The sequence below is a fragment of the Pituophis catenifer genome, unplaced genomic scaffold (assembly GCF_029215685.1).
Source record: "Pituophis catenifer annectens isolate HBS135680 unplaced genomic scaffold, rPitCat1.0.hap2 SCAF_2, whole genome shotgun sequence".
Classification (NCBI taxonomy): domain Eukaryota; kingdom Metazoa; phylum Chordata; class Lepidosauria; order Squamata; family Colubridae; genus Pituophis; species Pituophis catenifer.
Genome location: NW_027256882.1, coordinates 26,947,208 through 26,964,591, shown reverse-complemented (window position 1 = coordinate 26,964,591; position 17,384 = coordinate 26,947,208). Strand labels below are relative to the sequence as shown.

Genomic DNA, 17,384 nt, shown 5'->3' with positions numbered 1-17,384 from the left:
AACTTCAGAAATTCGTTGAATGGTCTGTCGTACCTAAAGGATTACCTGTACTTCTTTTTTTCACATCTTCTGCAACCTTTTCATAAACAATAAAACTTACACTTTCTTTTGAATCTTACAGACAAAGATGATGCCAACATTAGCACACTGGACAACTGAGAATAACAAGGAACACTGAAAAGCAAAGCAAATTGAAGCAGAAATAAAAATATGTTCTATTTCCTTCAGAAAGCTGCAGAATTCAACTACTTCATCAGCAGGAAAGAGACAGAAAAGAGAAAATCATGAAGAGATTTGCAGCTGGAAAAAGTAGATTATATAGAATTTAAGAATAAGTTACTTGAAAAGGTCAAAGGAGATCATTTTTCTATTCAGAAAAAGAGGGAAATATCTGGAAGCCAGTGGGGAAGAAAATGTCAATTGGATAGTCACATATGGCAGCCAGTAATGCAGGTACCAACAAAATAAGGAATCACACATATTTTTGACCTCCTCAAGAATGTCAGTGATGGAAAAGCTCCATAGATGAGCCTATTGTGGGAAAAGTAAAGAGTTCAAATCACAAGAGGATCCACACTGAACAAAAGCCATATAAATACTCTAAATGTGGCAAAACTTTAGTCAGAATAGCTTCCTTGCGATTCATAGAAGGATCCTCATAGTAGAAATGCCCTACAACTGCCCCCAATGTGGTAAATGCTTTTTCAAGCATGGCAACTTTGTGATACATCAGAGGACTCACACCAGGGAGAAACCATATGAGTGTCCAGATTGTGGGAAACGTTTCACAGCAAATTCCCACCTGGTGAAACACCAGAGGACTCACATAGGAGAGAAACCCTTTGAATGTCCTGAATGTGGGAAAAGCTTCAGTCAAAATTACAGCCTGCTGATACACCAGAGGACTCACACAGGAGAGAAACCTTTTGAATGTCCTGATTGTGGGAAATGTTTCAGTGAGAATTCCAGCCTGCTGATACACCAGAGAACTCACACAGGAGAGAAGCCCTTTGAATGTCCTGAGTGTGGGAAAAGTTTCGTTCTCAATTCCAGCCTGGTGAAACACCAGAGAACTCACACTGGAGAGAAGCCCTTTGAATGTCCTGATTGTGGGAAAAACTTCAGTCAAAATTCCAGCCTACTGATACACCAGAGGACTCACACAGGAGAGAAGCCCTTTGAATGTCCTGAATGTGGGAAAAGCTTCAGTCGGAATTCCCACCTGGTGTTACACCAGAGGACTCACATAGGAGAGAAGCCCTTTGAATGTCCTGAATGTGGGAAAAGCTTCAGTCGGAATTCCCACCTGGTGATACACAAGAGAACTCACACAGGAGAGAAGCCCTTTGAATGTCCTGATTGTGGGAAAGGTTTCAGTGTCAATTCCAGCCTGGTGAAACACCAGAGGACTCACACAGGAGAGAAACCCTTTGAATGTCCTGATTGTGGGAAATGTTTCAGTGAGAATTCCAGCCTGGTGAACCACCAGAGGACTCACACAAGAGAGAAACCCTTTGAATGTCCTGAGTGTGGGAAAAGTTTCAGTCAGAATTCCAGCCTGGTGAAACACCAGAGGACTCACACAGGGGAGAAACCCTTTGAATGTCCTGATTGTGGGAAAGGTTTCATTGTCAATTCCCACCTGCTGATACACCAGAGGACTCACACAGGAGAGAAGCCCTTTGAATGTCCTGAATGTGGGAAAAGTTTCAGTCAGAATTCCAGCCTGCTGATACACCAGAGAACTCACACAGGAGAGAAGCCCTTTGAATGTCCTCATTGTGGGAAACGTTTCAGTCAGAATTCCCACCTGGTGATACACCAGAGGACTCACACAGGAGAGAAACCCTTTGAATGTCCTGAGTGTGGGAAAAGTTTCAGTCACAATTCCAACCTGGTGATACACCAGAGGACTCACACAGGAGAGAAACCCTTTGAATGTCCTGATTGTGGGAAAGGTTTCAGTGTCAATTCCCACCTGCTGATACACCAGAGAACTCACACAAGAGAGAAGCCCTTTGAATGTCCTGAATGTGGGAAAAGTTTCAGTCAGAATTCCAGCCTGGTGAAACACCAGAGGACTCACACAAGAGAGAAACCCTTTGAATGTCCTGAATGTGGGAAAAGTTTCAGTCAGAATTCCAGCCTGGTGAAACACCAGAGGACTCACACAAGAGAGAAACCCTTTGAATGTCCTGAGTGTGGGAAAAGTTTCAGTCAGAATTCCAGCCTGGTGAAACACCAGAGGACTCATACAGGAGAGAAACCCTTTGAATGTCCTGATTGTGGGAAAGGTTTCATTGTCAATTCCAGCCTGCTGATACACCAGAGAATTCACACAGGAGAGAAGCCCTTTGAATGTCCTGAGTGTGGGAAGAGTTTCGGTCTCAATTCCAGCCTGGTGAAACACCAGAGAACTCACACAGGAGAGAAACCCTTTTAATGTCCTGATTTTGGGAAAAGTTTCAGTGTCAATTCCTACCTGGTGATATACCAGAGGACTCACACAGAAGAAAACTATACAAGCGTCCGGATTGTGGGAAATATTTCAGTATTTCTTCTAACCTTTACACACAGGAGAGAAACCTTTCCAATGTCCACCTTGTGAACAATGCTTTAGGCTTAAATCATCTCTGATTGTTCACAAAAAAATGCACATGTGGCAAATATTGAACAGTTTAGAGAAAGCTTGAAATTCATTTCGGATCTCCCATTCGGAGTATAGATGAGAAATTGATTATTTAAATTTTGGCCTGATTCTTTTTAGTCAAGAGATCTCAGGATTAGACCTGTAGGTGGAGAGAGAAAAATGGAAAATATTAGTTTGATAAAGGCTAACTACCTGTTTCCGATTATCAGCAGTACTTTCTGGATGTTTGCATTTACAGAAGTCGTTATGCAAACAGGCCTTTGGGTGGTGTTTTTTGTATTTTGATTATGGAATTCCAACATGTGGAGTTTCAGCTTTCTATCTTGGTGAACTCCAGATTTTGAACCTCACAATTTCCCAGCCAGCATACAAGTAATCCTCGAGATACAACTGTGATGAGAACTAACTATTATGGATTCATATAGCAATGGCGACAGTGCTTTGGTTAACTAACCCCATCCCATGCTGTCTGTTATGCAGCTATTAAATGAATGTGCAAGTTGCTAAATAGGATACTGGATACCTCAGTGTTCGGGAAAACTCTTGGAGGCTTAGTCCAGGCCCAGGCTTCCCCGCTTCCCCCCAGGCAACCGTAGGACTCCTCCACTCCCCACCAGACACTTATTGCTCTGGTTCCCAACCTTGGTTCCCCCAAGGCATCCCTAGGCCTCTTCCATCCCCACCCTCCAGGACACCTTTTGCTCTGGTTCCCAACCCTTAGTTTCCCCAAGGCATCCCTAGGCATCCTCCATCCCCACGCTCCAGGACAACTTTTGCTCTGGTTCCCAACCCTTGGTTCCCCCAAGGCATCCCTAGGCCTCCTCTACCCCCACCCCCCAAGACACCTATTGCTCTGGTTCCCAACCCTTGGTTCCCCCAACGCATCCCTAGGCCCCCTCCACCCCCACCCCCCAAGACACCTATTGCTCTGGTTCTCAACCCTTGTTTCCCCCAAGGCATCCCTAGGCCCCCTCCACCCCCACCCCCCAAGACACCTATTGCTCTGGTTCTCAACCCTTGTTTCCCCCAAGGCATCCCTAGGCCCCCTCCACCCCCACCCCCCAAGACACCTATTGCTCTGGTTCCCAACCCTTGTTTCCCCCAAGGCATCCCTAGGCCCCCTCCACCCCCACCCCCCAAGACACCTATTGTTCTGGTTCCCAACCTTGTTTTCCCCAAGGCATCCCTAGGCCTTGTCCACCCCCACCGCCCAAGACATCTATTGCTCTGGTTCCCAACCTTGGTTTCCCCAAGGCAGGGGTGAAATGCTACCGGTTTGCTCCGGTTCGGGGGAAGCCCCCCCCCACAAGCCTTCCCACAGAGTAACCCCCTAGGCCTTTTCCCACTCCCACTGGCTCCCTGCAGGTCTTAGGCCATTCTGTCACGGGGCCTTCCAATTATGATTACACCTTGCAGCAGCTATTAAATGAGACTGCTTTGCTTAATTGTAGACTTAGGCTTTCCTTCCAAAGGCCTCCATCTCTTAGGTCTCCCCAGGACTTTCCTTCCCTCCCAGAGCCTCTCCAGGCCTCTCCTTCCTAAAACAGGGTCCCTGTAGTCCTTAGGTCGAATTCCAACCCTACCAGACCTCATAGCGTCCTCCTCTTTATCCTTTGAAGACATCTGAACCTTATATTGGGGAAGGAGGATAGGACGGAAATCTCTCAGCTGTATGACTATTTCATGGAAGCAGCCATCATTTTTACTGTGCCTGGGATTCATCATTGGGCCCTGAGGTGGATTTGTGGAAGTGGCTGCCATTTTGCCACGACTGCCTCAGGACTAAAATGGCGGCTGCTTCTGGGTCAATGTCATGCAGGAGAGGGAGAAACTGCTCTGTTTCGCTACCTTAACACTGTGCAGACCACCTTAAGGAATTGTGGGTACAACTGAAAATGATGGCTGCTTCCATGAGAAAATTTACCTGTGAAATAGGTGATGGGCTTGTGGGGAGTAGGCCCGAGGCCCAATGAAAAAAAGCAATGTAACATTTCAAATGAAAAGCTTTTCTGCCTTGCAGATGAACCTGGTGGAGAAGAGCTGTAGGAATATTGAGTTGAGGAGAAAAGGGATCGTGGCTTTGATCACAAGATCTCCAGGTTTATTAGCAACTCCTGCTGGGATCTCCTCTTCTTGGAAATGCCTGCTTGTTACCCTTTGATGGCTGCTGGGTGACACCAGCACCATATTGCTGACGTACGTGTGGCATCCCCCTTTGAGTTGGTGATATGAGGGGAAAAATGTACAATGGAAAATGTTTCATTTTAAAAAACGCATTGTGTAAGAACAAGACTTTTGACAAGGAAAAAATGGGGAGTGTCAGTATTGCTATGAACAGTTGGGTAACACAAGATGCTCAGACTTGCCTCAAACTGTGAGATGGGCAGCGAATAAATTTATTAATCAATAAATTTAATAATAAAAAGGTAACATAAACATCTTTTGTCAACTTTCGCTCAGTTGCAAGGTCTCCACACATATAGTAGTTTCTAACCAACTACCATTGTTCTTGTGCATTCTGTATCTCTACGACCGATCTGTCTTCCTCAGCTTCCCTTCCCTCCTCAATGTAAATTTAAAATTTCAATTTCAATTGTACACCAGTCCAGCCACTCTTTGTGGCATTTTTCAAGTATCCCTAGACAGAATTCAAGGTTTTTTTAAAATTAGTATTATTATGAGGGGTGCACTTCCTTATTCATAAGGTGTCTCCTTTTTTATTTTTACTATGCTAATAATGAACTTTACTGATTCTGGCATTTTCCAGCTCTTTCTTCTTGTCTGACTTGCAGAAAGGAGAGATACATTTTTAAAAATGGCTTCAAACTTCTCTCACTACCATTACAAGGACGGGAAGTTTTTGAAACATTTGATATGATATAAATGTTCTTCTTGTGCCATATCCGTCATAAGCTGTTGGCGATCATGTTCGCGATCCTATTTTTATCAATAGGCGCACGAAAAAGTGCTGCTGAATTTTCCCAGTCCCTTAGATTTTGAAGCCATTATGTTCTTCTGCCTGGACATCATTTGCCTTCAATCTTTCCCTGGAGGATTAAATGAAGTGTGCCCTATTTTTCTGGATGTCGCATCACATGTCCGAAATATCCCAACTTTCGTTTTTTAATTTTAATGGTTTTTTTTAATTGTATAAATAGGTGACTCAAAAGATTAGTCAGATTAGCATTGATCCTCATTACTTATTTTCCAAGGGTGTGTCATCAACATTTCATCAAAAAAGGACTACGGGATAATGTACAGGAATTAATGGCTAAAGCTAAAATTTCATGTTCATGGATATTCCAGAGGAAAAATTGCAGACTACAGGAACCATGTTCACCTTTAACATTTGGAATTAACCACAGATATATTTTTTTCAACTTCCAAAATGTCTGAATAGCTTATATTTAAGCAAATACAAAGGAGCCTTTTCCAACTTTCCAATTTGTTACTTCCTCCCAGGGTTACTTTCCATTGCCTTATTTGGGGGGGAGGGGGAGAGAGTAATATGTTTAAAAAAAAAAAGAATACAGGGTTAGTTTTCTTTTTTCTACTTTAGTCTTTAAAATTGCTTTGTCTGTTTTAACAGTATAATCAACCGAGAAAGTTACGTTCAAATTTTCCACAACTATAATTGATATTTTGTTAATAGTGGGAGAAAGTAATGCCTAAATTTAGGATAACTTAGAATAGGCAGCACAGACAGGTAGTGCTTAGTTAATGACCCCTGGTGGCACTGAATGAGGGGGATTTATGATCAGTCCTCAAAGTTCCAACCATCCCAGAATCCCCTGAACACCTGATTGAAATCCAACATATGGCAGTCCGTTCATACGACAAAACAACTAGACACAAGGACAGTATTTCCCCCATGCCATCACTCTGCTAAACAATTCATTCCCTTACAACACTCTCTTATGCCCTCGGATGTCAAATCACATAGAAGGTCTGTATTACTATTATCCTTCTCATCTTTCCTATTATCTATTCCCTTAACTTGTTATGACTAGAACTTTATTGTTTTTATGTTATGATTTATGTTGATTGCTTATTTAGTATCCTAATATGAGCCAGCAGTGTGCGGCAGCAGCCAAAAAAGCTAATACAATCCTTGGTGGTATATAAAGACGCATAGAATCAAAATCACAAGTATTAGTACCGCTTTATAAAGCCTAATTAAGGCCACACCTGCAATACTGCATCCAGTTTTGGTCACCACATTTCAAAAAAAGATGTTGAGACTTTGGAAAAAGTGCAAAGAAGAGCAACTAAGATGATTAAAGGCCTGTGGAGACTAAAACGTATGAGTGAAGAATGGTTGCAGGATTTGGGTTTGGCTCGTCTAGAGAAAAGAAGGACTGGGGGTGGGATATCTGCTCTCTGCTCTGCCCTCACTCCATATTGCATATCTACCTGCCTAGCCATGTGCTGGTGATACCACAGCAGACGCTGGTGGACACTCCTACAGCCGGCAGCAATCACTCCGGCTCTGCCATGCTTGCAGAACAATAGCGACTTATCTACTTGCCAGCCTGTTTGCCAATTGCCCTTGGTCGGAGTTGTGACTTCCTGAGACTTACTTGTTGACTTTGCTTATTAGAAGCCAGCAGGGAGTTGCAATGAAGTCCTTGCTTAATGACAGCAGCAAGGATTGCTGAAATTGCCTAAGTGATGTAGTCATGTGATACAGCTAGTCCTCAACTTACAAATGATACATACAAATGTTACAAGATGCAAGAATTAGAGGTGGGTTTGGCCTTCCTAATTGGGAATTGTATTATCAAGCGGCAGCGTTAACATGGATTAAAGAATGGATTTTATTACGGAATACAAGACTATTGACATTGGAGGGTCATGATTTACAACTGGGTTGGCATGTCTTTTTATGGTACGGGAAACAAAGGATACATGGATATTTCCAAAGATGTTATGTAAGAAATGGTTCGCTATCAGTGTGGGAGAGAGTGAAAGAAAAACATTATTTTAATATTCCAATGTGGCTTTCTACAATAGAAGCGGTGACATACCCAAATATTGTGAACATGGGGAATATTGTTAGATATAAAAACATTTTGTCTTCATGGGCCAAGAATTTTGGATACACCATAGAATTGGATAAATGGCAACAACTTTGGGAAAGAAATTATAAATTAACAATGGCAACAGCCTATAAAAAAAAACCTGTATAAGATGTTTTATAGACGGCATATGCCACCAGATGTTTTATAGACAGCATATGCCACCAGAAAGGTTAGCTAAGATGTTTAAAGATAAATCAGCCAAGTATTGGAAATGTCACCAGTTGCTGGGATCATATTATCGTATGTGGTGGTTGTGTAAAGAAGCAAAACAATATTGGGTGAAAATACAAACATGGTTAGAGGGAATGTTGCAGCAACATATAGAGTTAAAACCAGAGATATTCTTATTGGGAATTTTACCCGAGAATTATTGTAAAAAAGATACATATTTGATTATTCATATAATAACAGCGGCTAGAATTGTATTTGCACAAAATTGGAAAGCAGATAAAATCCCGTTGGAAGAAGAAATTATAAAGAAAATTTTAGAATGTGCAGAAATGAATAGATTAACATTGAGAATAAAAGATAAAGAGGAATCGATGTATTTCAAGACATGGGATAAATTTTATGATTGATTAGACAAGAAACATGAATAAGGACATAAAGATAAAATAGATAGAGAATCGATGGGAGAAGACAATTAGAAAAATAGATACCCAGATGATGTCAAGTAAAAGGAGAAAGGGAATGGGGGGGGGGGGGGTAAAAGGGGAAAAATGAGATATTATAAAAATGTACGCAAATGATGACATAAAAATACATAATAATTGAATAAGAAATTGAAATGAGAATAAAGATAATTAGGAAATCGGGGCTGCTCGAACACCACTGTTGAGACTAACTATGGCTCGACACTTCGGGGAATAGGAATGAGCACTATCTGAAACACCAGATACCATCTACGGGAGCTACGAACCGTCTCCGACATCTCGATGAGCCCGGTGGGATCGCAAAGACGGGTGGGTGGGGGGAGCACACAGCAGTGGTGGGGGTGAGCGGCTATCTGGTCTACAACCCTGGAAGTAATGCCGATTGGCCGACGGGGCGCTGCGGGTTATTTAAACATTATGTATGTTTCATTGCACTCGGCATTGACAGCAGCTGACCTGGAGCCAAAATAAACCACCATTCAGCATTCAAGCTTTGTGATCGTGGTGTGGTTATTCCAAGTATCCAGGACTGGTGAGCAAGCCGAGAGAAAGTCGGTGCTGTCTTGTTCGGAACAGCTTTGAGCCGGTGGGGATGGCAGAGAGTTCAGGGCATGCCAGAGATGGAGGAAGGGGACGAAGACACGGTATTGGAGGTGGTACCGGAGGTGCAGGGGGCTAGCAAGCCTCCTGTGGTAAGACTAAAAGAGAGGAAGATACAGCAGGGGGAGTGTGCCTCTGAGGATTTGGAAGCATCTGTCCCGAGTGGGATGAAGTCCTCCTCTGGTGAGTGGTGGCATAGTTCAGCCCTTACCGGTCCAGGGACAGCTAAACCCCCAACACCCCATCCAGGTGATATGGCTTAGTGGTCCATGGTGGTCGCTATTACCACCGTGTTGACAGGAGAGGCAGTGGACTGGATCGCTGATCTCCACAGCAACCATGCAAAGGAATTGGTGAACGTAGGACTGTTTTTGAAGGCTATGAGGAGCCGTTTTGAAGATGACACCAGAACCCAGTTAGTGGAAGGGGAGCTTGTATCATTGAAGCAAAGAGGGAGGCCTGCAAAGGACTATGTAAAGGAGTTCCGTGCTCTCACTGGGAGGCTCAAGACCTGGCCAGAAGGACTCTTGGTGCACCATTTTCGCTGTGCTATTGAATTGGTACCTGGTTGGCGTCCAACCCTCGGGGTCGGAATTCTCATAACCCAACGTCTAAATCCAGATTGAACTGAAAAGGGGAACAACAGGAGAGAGGGGAAGGATTAGAGAGAGAGGAAGGGAGAAGAGGGGAGAGGAGAGAAGAGGAGAAAGAAGAAAGGGAAAAGGAGAGGAAGAAAAGGGAGGGGAAAGAGGAGTAGAGGAGAAGGTTAGAAGGGGGAAGAAGAAAAGGAGTGGGGGAAGGGAAGGGGAAGTAGGAAAGAGAAGGAGAGGAAGAATGAAGGAAGGAAGGAAGTAGGAGGAGAAACAGGAAAGAAGAGAAGGTGAGGAGAAGAATAAAGGTTGGAGTAAAGGTAAAGGGTAAAAGAGCAGCCCCGAAAAAGTAAAAATGAAAAATGAAAGTTAAAAAAAAAGATAAATGAAAAATGATGGAAATGACTGTACATGTAAATGTGTTTATGAAAAATAAAAATAAAAACTTTAAATAAAAATAAATAAATAAATAAGAACCAGTTGCCAAGCGTCTGAATTTTAACCAAATTACCATGGAGATGCTGCAAAGGTCGTAACTGTGAAAAACGGTCATAAGTTGCATTTTTCAGTGCCGTTGTAACTTTCAATGGTCACTAAGTGAACTGTTGTAAGTCGAGGTCTACCTGTATTTATTGTCATGCATACTGCTGGAAAGTCCTTTGCACCTGGACCCAGTTTAACAGACGTTCTCAAAACCAGTTTAGGACCAGTTCTGAAGACTTTTTTGGGTTTACAGTTATAACAAAGGCTAACTAAAAAGAACTTGTTCCAAAATGGAATCGTGATTGCAAATACATTTTTTGTTCCGTGTTGCTTTAAATCTGGGCTGTAAAATGCTGTTCTGCAGAAGGAAGCAGGGTTGGTTGGGAGATCATTTTACAATCAGGTTGGTCAAACTTTCCAAGAAGCTGAACGGGTTAAAAGCACAAAGTTCAGCAGCTAGAGTAGATCCAGAAATGTAGAGTCCTCTTACTGAATTCCTTTTCCTGCAGCTCCTTTGGAGAAAACTTTGAGTTTGGTGTTGCCGTTCTTGAATTTTGCTGGGCGAATCTCAACAGTTCGGAAAGAGTAAGTTAAATTTGAAACTTTCAGAAAATGATCAGATCAGAGAATAAGAAATCCAGGAAGGGGGAGGGGGGGAGGTTAAAGGGAAATTATCCTTGAGTAAATAATTTCTTTTTTTAAAAAAAACTGCACCTATTTAACGCTCTCCTGGTAAAGGAGAGGATACAACGGTTGGTCCTTGCGGAGCTCTCTCTTCCTATAGAAAATTGAGCCTCCATGTTCAAGCATAGCACACAGCTCCGCAATCCAGGTGCGGGGAAAGGCATAAAAGGACGGCGCGGAGGCGTCACGCGTGTGGGGGAGAACAAAATGACAAAAAGAGCATCGGGGCAATTGAGTTGCAAGCGGCGTCTCTTTCTTCGGTGAATCGTGACACGATCCCACGGAGATTCGAAACGGCCGGGGCACAATCTTAAATCTGAAGATGGGGGTAACATTTTTGAACTTCTGTTTTGGCACTGGGAATGGGTGCTGTAAAACTCTTATATGGGGAGGTGGTTAGAGGTTAAGTTACGTACAACTGCATTACTGAAACTATTAATTGAAAGGGGAAAAAAGAAAAGTTGGAGACTGGGAAGGACCTGGGAAATGTAAGCTTTGCAGAAGAGGAAATCAAAAAATGCTTGATCAGTGTAAATTATGCTGACTGGGGAACTCTGGCATTTGAAGTCTTCACATCTTTACATTGCTAAGAATATAGAATCATGGGGCTGGAAGGGACCTTGAAGGTCTTCTGGTCTAACTCCCTGCCTGAGGCAGGAAACCTTATGCCATCTGTCAAATGGTTGTCCAATCTATTTTTGAAAATCTCCAGTGATGGAACACCCACAACTCCCAAGAGGCAAGATATTCCATTGATTAATTCTTCTCACCATCAGAAAATTTCTCCTTACTTCTAAGGTGGATCTCTCTTTGACAAGTTTCCACCCATTACTTCATGTCCTACCATCTGGTGCCCTAGAGAATAAGTCAATCCTCTCTTCTTTGTGACAGATCCTCCAGTGTATTGGAAGAGGAGCTATCATGTCTCCCTTAACCCTTCTCTTTGAGTCTAGGATATGCCCATGCTCTGCCTCCTGCCCCTTGGTTTCCCCAAAGCCCTATGGGCCTTCTCCATACTCCACCCCATTACCATTTGCGTACTTACATTTTGATGAGCTCAGGAAGTCAGAGTAGAGAAGGCCATTCTCTCGGTGGGTCACATAGCACAATCAAGAAGAAGAAATCCAATCTCTTGTTTCCATGGCAATCCTTTCGCCTCAGCCAGCCTAAACTACTATGATTTCGTCTTAGCTCCACCGGTGCTAGTTTTATGCTGCTGGCGCTAAGAAGATATCATAGTGATTTACCCTGGCTGGGTGGGGAAAGGACTGGCATGGAAACAAAAGTGATGGGGTTTCTTCTTTGCTCTACCAGTAAAAGACTAGAGTAAATCTAGAGCTGATAGAATGAAGAAGAAATCCAATCTCTTTTGTTTCCATGGCAATATTCTCCTCCCCAGCCAGGGTAAACCACTACGATCTCTTTTTAGCGCTGCCAGCATAAAATTAGTACCGGTGGAACTAAGAAGAAATCGTAGGAGCTTATGCTGGCTGGAAAGGATTGCAGTGGAAACAAAATAGACATGATTTCTCCTTAGCACCAGCAGTGCTAGCTTTATGCTAGTCTTACACTGGTTGAGCAAAGAAGAAATCTCATCTCTTTTGCTTCCATGGCAATCCTTTATTCCTCAGCCAGGGTAAATCACTAATGCTGGCTGGAGTGAAAGGATTGCCATGGAAAGAAAAGAGATGAGATTTCTTCTTCTTGATTACACCATGTGGCCCAGCTGACTTCCTGAGCTCGTCAGAAATTTAGTAAGTGAATGGTGATGGGGGAGTGGGGTTGGGGAGGAATGCATAGTATATTGTAAAGCAGGTCAACATACTGGGGTCTGGGGATTGTGAGGAATGACTGGGCAAGATGGAAGGGAAATAGGTGGGTGGGTATGCTGCAGCATCTCTGCAGTGAAGGAGTCAAGGACCTCGGGGTGGGAGGTGCTGCAAAAATTCAACTTTGGAGCAGATTCATATTTAGCATTTGGGGGAGTGTTGTAACTCGAAGCAGTCGTTGAATGGCCTGTCGTACCTAAAGGATTACCTGTACTTCTTTTTCTGCATCTTCTGCAAGCCTTTCATAAACTACGAAACTTACACTTTCTTTTGAATCTTACAGAGAAAGATGATGCCAACATAAGCACACTGGACAACTGAGAATAACAAGCAACACTGAAAAGCAAAGCAGATTGAAGCAGAAATAAAAACATGTTCTATTTGCTTCAGAAAGCTGCAGAATTCATCTACTTCATCAGCAGGTAGGAGACAGAAAAGAGAAAATCATGAAGAGATTTGCAGCTGGAAAAAGTAGATTATATAGAATTTAAGAATACGTTACTTGAAAAGGTCAAAGGAGATCATTTTTCGTTCAGAAAAAGAGGAAAATATCTGGAAGCCAGTGGAGAAGAAAATGTCAATTGGATAGTCACATATGGCAGCAGAAATGCAGGTACCAACAAAATAAAGAATAACACATATTTTTGACCTCCTCAAGAATGTCAGTGATGGAAAAGCTTCATAGATTTGCCTATTGTGGGAAAAGTAAAGAGTTCAAATCACAAGAGGATCCACACTGAACAAAAGCCATATAAATACTTTGAATGTGGCAAAACTTTGTTCAGAATAGCTCCCTTGCAATTCATAGAAGGATCCTCATAGTAGAGATGCCGTACAACTGCTCCCAATGTGGTAAATGCTTTTGCCCAGCATGGCAACTTTGTGATACATCAGAAGACTCACACCAGAGAGAAACCATATGAGTGTCCAGATTGTGGGAAACGTTTCACAACAAATTCCCACCTGCTGATACACCAGAGGACTCACACAGGAGAGAAACCCTTTGAATGTCCTGATTGTGGGAAACATTTCAGTCATAATTCCTACCTGGTGATACACCAGAGGATTCACACAGGAGAGAAACCCTTTGAATGTCCTGAATGTGGGAAAAGTTTCAGTCAGAATTCCAGCCTGGTGATACACCAGAGGATTCACACAGGAGAGAAACCCTTTGAATGTCCTGAATGTGGGAAATGTTTCAGTGAGAATTCCAACCTGGTGAACCACCAGAGGACTCACACAAGAGAGAAACCCTTTGAATGTCCTGATTGTGGGAAATGTTTCAGTGTCAATTCCTACCTGGTGATACACCAGAGGACTCACACAGGAGAGAAACCCTTTGAATGTCCTGATTGTGGGAAAGGTTTCAGTCAGAATTCCAGCCTGGTGATACACCAGAGGACTCACACAGGAGAGAAACCCTTTGAATGTCCTGAATGTGGGAAAGGTTTCAGTCAGAATTCCTACCTGGTGATACACCAGAGGACTCACACAGGAGAGAAACCCTTTTAATGTCCTGATTGTGGGAAAGGTTTCAGACAGAATTCCCACCTCATTATCCACCAGAGGACTCACACAGGAGAGAAACCCTTTTAATGTCCTGATTGTGGGAAAGGTTTCAGTGTCAATTCCTATCTGGTGATACACCAGAGGACTCACACAGAAGAGAAGCCGTACAAGTGTCCGGATTGTGGGAAAGATTTCAGTGTTTCGTCTAACCTTTACACACAGGAGAGAAACCTTTCCAATGTCCATATTGTGAACAATGCTTTAAGCGTAAATAATCTCCGATTACTCACAAGAAAATGCACATGAGGCAAATATTGAACAGTTTAGAGAAAGCTTGAAATTCATTTCTGATCTCCTATTCGGAGTATAGATGAGAAATTGATTATTTAAATTCTGGCCTGATTCTTTTTGGTCAAGAGATCTCAGGATTAGACCTGTAGGTGGAGAGAGAAAAATGGAAAATATTAGTTTGATAAAGGCTAACTACCTGTTTCTGATTATCAGCAGTATTTTCTGGATGTTTGCATTTGCAGAAGTCGTGGAATTTCTGCAAACAGGCCTTTGGGTGGTGTTTTTTGTATTTTGATTATGGAATTCCGACTTGTGGAGTTTCAGCCTTCTATCTTGGTGAACTCCAGATTTTCAACCTCACAATTTCCCAGCCAGCATACAAGGAAACCTCGAGATACAACTGTGATGAGAACTATTTTTTTTTTGAAAAAGTTTTATTTTAGATTAAAAATAAATTAAAAAAAAAAGAAAAAAACACAACAACAATAACATAAAAATATCATCCTTACAAACGATTATAGACAGCATCTCAATCATTTCGTGCTTACAATTTTCCAAATCTCCTCATATAACAATTATTCTTTACTTAAACTAAAAATACATATTTAAACATATGTATTTTCATATATGCTATCTCATCTCCATACTTTTTTATCAAACCATTGATAAAATATCTCCCATATCAAATAGTATTGTTCATCTTCCTGCTCTCTTATTTCAAATGTCAATCTACTCATTTCAGCACGGTCCAACATTTTCATAATAATTTCTTCATCGGTAATTATCTTCTCTCCTTTCCAGTTTTTGGCAAATACAATTCTGGCCGCTGTTAAAATGTTCACAATTAAGTATTGTAATTCTTTATAAAATGTCTCTGGTAAAATTCCTAGTAAAAATATTTCTGGTTTAAAGTCAATATGTCTCTTTGTCATTTTTTCTAACCACGTATGTAGTTTAGTCCAAAATCTCCTTGCTTCCACGCATGTCCACCACATATGGTAATACGATCCTGGAGTTTGATGACACTTCCAACATTTCTCCGATTTATTCTTAAACATCCTGGCTATTCTCTTCGGGGGTAGATGCCACCTGTAAAACATCTTATACAAATTCTCTTTATATGCTGTTGACATTGTCATTTTATAATTATGTGACCACAATTTTTGCCATTTCTCTAAATCAATACTATAACCAAATTTTTTCCCCCATGCTATCATTGATTCTTTAACTTGTTCTTCTTCCAGTTTTGCTTCAAGTAAATATCCATATAGCTTTTTAATTATATGGTCATCTGAACCCATTAATATCTTGTCTAAACCAGTCGAAACACTATAAATACCTTCTTGTTTAAAGTCTTCTCGATATCTGGAAAGTTTGCATGTATGAAAACCAATCTATCTTAATTCCCTGATCTTCTAAGTTTTGTTTCAATTTAAGTTCACCCTTTTCATCCAATAATTCATTATATCTAACAATTTGTTCCCCTTCAAATACCACTGGATAAGAAAAAGCTTCAATTGTAGATACCCAGACTGGAATCTTCAGATAATGGTACTTTTTGATCTTCTCCCATGTCAAAAACAAAGCTTCACGTATCTGGTGCCTTCTAAAATACCCCTGAATTTTAGTTCCTTTATACCATAAGAAAGCATGCCATCCCATCAGCAAATCATGTCCCTCCAAATTTAATAATCTAGTATTTTTCAATATCACCCATTCTTTAATCCACATTAAACAAACCGCTTGATAGTATAATTCAAAATCCGATAATCCAAAACCACCCCTCATTTTAGCATCTTGTAACAGTTTAAGTTTTATCCTTGCCTTCTTTCCCTGCCAAACATATTTCAAAACCATTTTATTTAAATCTGTAAAAAATTCCTTACCCAGCTTTACAGGGATTGTCTGAAAAAGATACAAAATTCTAGGTAAAATATTCATCTTAATAGTTGCAATTCTACCAATCAAAGAAAACTGCAAGTTTCCCCATTTCCCCAAATCCTGTCCTATCTGTTGCTTAAGCTTATTATAATTATTTTCTTTAAGAGAACTACATCTTGCTGTTAATTGAATCCCCAAGTATTTTACCTTATTTGTGACCTGCATCTTAGAGATCTCCCTCAGTTCTTTTTTTTGTTTTTTTAACATAATTTTAGTCATTATCTTCGTCTTCTCTTTATTAATTTTCAAACCAGCAACCTCCCCAAATTCGCCTATTTTTTCTATCAATTTATTTATTGATATTAGTGGTTCTTCAATAATAAAAACCAGGTCATCAGCAAAGGCTTGTAATTTATATTCTTCCTTTCTAATTTTCATTCCCTTTATCTCTTTTTCTTCTCTAACCTTTCTATTCAACACTTCCAACGTCAATATAAATAACAATGGGGATAAGGGACATCCTTGTCGAGTACCTTTTTCTATTTCAATAGCATCGGTCAATTCTCCATTAATCATTACCTTTGCTGTCTGTTTCGTATATATAGCTTCAATTGCCTGAATAAATTTCCTTCCAAAGCCCATCTCTTCCATTTGTAACATCATAAATCGCCAGTTCACATTATCAAATGCTTTTTGTGCATCTAAGAGTACCAAAGCCATTTGTTTTTCAGGGTGCGCTTCATAATATTCTAGAGTATTCAAAATTATTCTTATATTATCTCTAATTTGTCTTTTTGGAAGAAATCCATTTTGATCTGAATGAATAAAGTTATTCAAGTATCTCTTAAGTCTTTCTGCCAGTATTGAAGCAAAGATTTTATAATCCGAATTCAGCAGGGATATAGGCCTATAGTTTTTAACTTGCTGTGAGTCTGTGTCTTCTTTATGAATCAGTGTGATATAAGCCTCAGTCCATGATTGGGGTATTGTTTTATTTGTCATTACTTCATTCATGACGTCCAAAAGTGGAAGGCATAAGGATTCTTGTAATGTCTTATAATATTCAACAGGCAATCCATCTGGTCCTGGCGTCTTTCCATTTTTTTGTTTCTTAATTGCTTCTGTTAGTTCCA

General features: G+C 41.1%; 1 pseudogene; it reads left to right on the top strand.

Moving 5' to 3' along the window:
- Positions 1 to 638: 638 nt before the first annotated feature.
- LOC139310025 (zinc finger protein 850-like) lies at positions 639 to 14,238 on the top strand (annotated as a pseudogene).
- Positions 14,239 to 17,384: the final 3,146 nt, after the last annotated feature.